Source organism: Arachis hypogaea, chromosome 5 (assembly GCF_003086295.3).
Source record: "Arachis hypogaea cultivar Tifrunner chromosome 5, arahy.Tifrunner.gnm2.J5K5, whole genome shotgun sequence".
Classification (NCBI taxonomy): domain Eukaryota; kingdom Viridiplantae; phylum Streptophyta; class Magnoliopsida; order Fabales; family Fabaceae; genus Arachis; species Arachis hypogaea.
Genome location: NC_092040.1, coordinates 62873258 through 62876812, shown reverse-complemented (window position 1 = coordinate 62876812; position 3555 = coordinate 62873258). Strand labels below are relative to the sequence as shown.

The 3555-nt window shown below is 42.2% G+C and overlaps 1 non-coding gene across 1 annotated transcript; it reads left to right on the top strand.

Moving 5' to 3' along the window:
• Window positions 1-3068: 3068 nt before the first annotated feature.
• Window positions 3069-3172, top strand: LOC112804383 (small nucleolar RNA R71). The gene has a single exon (XR_003202990.1). It is a non-coding gene; the product is annotated as a small nucleolar RNA R71 (small nucleolar RNA).
• Window positions 3173-3555: the final 383 nt, after the last annotated feature.

Genomic DNA, 3555 nt, shown 5'->3' with positions numbered 1-3555 from the left:
GGACTAAAATCTAAGTATTTCCCCCAAACCATTGTAAGATAGTTCTTTGGATTCGGGTTCATACTTTGATCATGGTTCCTAATGATCCATGCATTGGCATAGAACTCTTGAACCATCAAGATTCTGACTTGTTGAATGGGGTTGGTCAGAACTTCCCAACTTCTTCTTTGGATCTCATGTCGGATCTCCGGAAACTCATTTTTCTTGAGCTTGAAAGGGACCTCAGGGATCACCTTCTTCTTGGCCACGACATCATAGAAGTGGTCTTGATGGGCTTTGGAGATGAATCTCTCCATCTCCCATGACTCAGAGGTGGAAGCTTTTGTCTTCCTTTCCTTTTTCTAGAGGTTTTTCCGGCCTTAGGTTCCATTAATGGTTATGGAAAAACAAAAAGCTATGCTTTTACCACACCAAACTTAAAATATTACTCGCCCTCGAGTAAGAGAAGAAAGAATAGATGAAGAAGAAGAAGATATGGAGGAGAGGGAGAGAAGGTTGTGTTTCGGCCAAGATGGAGAGGAGAAGGTTGTGTTGTGTGAAAATGAAGAAGAATGGAGGGGTATTTATAGTGGATGGAGAGGGGTTAAGGTTTGGCCATATTGGGTGGGTTGGGTGGAAAAGTGTTTTTGAAATTTGAAGGTAGGTGGGGTTTATGGGTAAGGGTGGATGGATGTGAGTGGTGAAGGTGGGTAATTGGGAAGAGAGATTGAGGTGATTGGTGAAGGGTTTTTGGGGAAGAGTGTTTATGGGGAAGAGAGGATGAATGTGAAGAAGAGGAGAGAAGGTGAGTTGAGGTAGGTGGGGATCCTGTGGGGTCCACAGATCCTGGGATGATCCTGTGGGGTCCACAGATCCTGAGGTGTCAAGGATTTACATCCCTACACCAATTAGGCATGTAAAACGCCTTTGCATCTAATTCTGGCGTTTAAACGCCGAAATGATGCTTATGTTGGGCGTTCAACGCCCAATTGCAGCATGTTTCTAACGTTGAACGCCAGTTCCATGCATGTTTCTGGTGTTCAGCACCAGCTTTCCTCTGGGTATATTCTTGGCGTTCAAACGCCAGGATGCTGCTTGTTTCTGGCGTTCAGCGCCAGATCCATGCTCTGTTCTGGCGTTGAACGCCAGCTAGATGCTCCTTACTGGTGTTTAAACGCCAGTAAGTCCTTCCTCAAAGGTGTGATTTTTCTTCTGCTATTTTTGATTCTGTTTTTAATTTTAGTATTTTTTGTCATGACTCCACATGATTATGAACCTAATAAAACATAAAAGAACAATAAAAGAAAAATAAAATTAGATACATAAAAATTGGGTTGCCTCCCAATAAACGCTTCTTTAATATCACTAGCTTGACAGTGGGCTCTCATGGAGCCTCACAGGTGATCAGGTTAATATTGTAGACTCCCAACACCAAAGTTAGAGTTTGGATGTGGGGATTCAGCACCAAACTTAGAGTTTGGCTGTGCCTCCCTACACCAAACTTAGAGATTGATTGTGGGGGTTTTGTTTGACTCTGCACTGAGATAAGCTTTTCATGCTTTCTCTCCATGGTTGCAGAGGAAGATCCTTGAGCTTTAAACACAAGGTAGTCCTCATTTAATTGAAGGACTAGTTCTCCTCTGTTAACATCAATCACAGCTCCTGCTGTGGCTAGAAAGGGTCTTCCAAGGATGATGCATTCATCCTCCTCCTTCCTAGTGTCTAAGATTATGAAATCAGCAGGGATGTAAAGGCCTTTAACCTTCACTAATACGTCCTCTACTAATCCATCATTTTGTCTTACTGACTTATCTGCCATTTGTAATTAGAATATGGCAGGTTGTACCTCAATAATTCCCAGCTTATCCATTACAGAGAGTGGCATAACATTTATACCTGACCCCAGGTCACGCAAAGCCTTCTCAAAGGTCATGGTGCCCATGGTATAAGGTATTAAGAATTTACCAGGATCTTGTTTCCTTTGAGGTAGAGTTTGCTGAACCCATGTATCTAGTTCACTAATGAGCAAGGGAGGTGCATCTTCCCAAGTCTCATTACCAAACAACTTGGCATTCAGCTTCATGATAGCTCCTAAATATTGAGCAACTTACTCTCCAGTTACATCTTCATCCTCTTCAGAGGAAGAGTAGTTTTCAGAGCTCATGAATGGCAGAATGAGGTTTAATGGGATCTCTATGGTCTCTATATGAGCCTCAGATTCCTTTAGGTTCTCAATAGGGAACTCCTTCTTGCCTGAGAGACGTCCCATGAGGTCTTCTTCTTTGGGATTTTTGTCCTTCTCCTCCCTTGTGCATTCAGCCATATTGATTATATCAATGGCCTTGCACTCTCCTTTTGGATTCTCTTCTGTATTGCTTGGGAGAATACTAGGAGGAGTTTCAATGACTTTCTTGCTCAGCTGGCCCACTTGTGCCTCCACATTTCTAATGGAGGACCTTGTTTCACTCATGAAACTTAAAGTGGCCTTAGACAGATCAGAGACTATGTTTGCTAAGCTAGAGGTGCTCTGCTCAGAATTCTCTGTCTGTTGCTGAGAAGATGATGGAAAAGGCTTGCTATTGCTGAGCCTGTTTCTTCCACCATTATTAAAGCCTTGTTGAGGCTTTTGTTGATCCTTCCTTGAGAAATTTGGATAATTTCTCCATGAGGAATTATAGGGGTTTCCATAAGGTTCATCCATGTAATTTACCTCTGCCGTTGCAGGATTCTCAGGATCATATGCTTCTTCTTCAGAAGATACCTCTTTAGTACTGTTGGATGCATTTTGCCATCCATTCAGACTTTGAGAAATCATGTTGACTTGCTGAGTCAACATTTTGTTCTGAGCCAATATGGCATTCGGAGTATCAATTTCAAGACCTCCCTTCCTTTGAGGCATCCCATTACTCATAGAATTCCTCTCAGAAGTGTACATGAACTGGTTATTTGCAACCATGTCAATAAGTTCTTGAGCTTCTGCAAGTGTTTTCTTTAGGTGAATGGATCCACCTGCAGAATGGTCCAGTGACATCTTAGAGAACCCAGATAGACCATAATGGAATATATCTATCATGGTCCATTCTGAAAACATGTCAGAAGGACATCTTTTGGTTATTTGCTTGTATCTTTTCCAAGCTTCATAGAGGGATTCACCATCTTTTTGTTTGAAGGTCTGAACATCCACTCTAAGCTTGCTCAGCTTTTGAGGAGGAAAGAACTTAGCCAAGAAGGCCGTGACCAGCTTATCCCAAGAGTCCAGGCTATCCTTAGGTTGTGAATCCAACCATGTTCTAGCTTTGTCTCTTACAGCAAAAGGGAAAAGCATGAGTCTGTAGACTTCAGGATCTACTCCATTAGTCTTAACAGTCTCAAAGATCTGCAAGAACTCAGTTAAGAACTGGTAGGGATTTTCTGATGGAAGTCCATGAAACTTGCAGTTCTGTTGCATTAGAGCAACTAATTGAGGTTTAAGCTCAAAATTGTTTGCTCCAATGGCAGGAATTGAGATGCTTCTTCCATCAAACTTGGACGCAGGTGCAGTATAATCACCAAGCATCCTTCTTGCATTATTGTTGT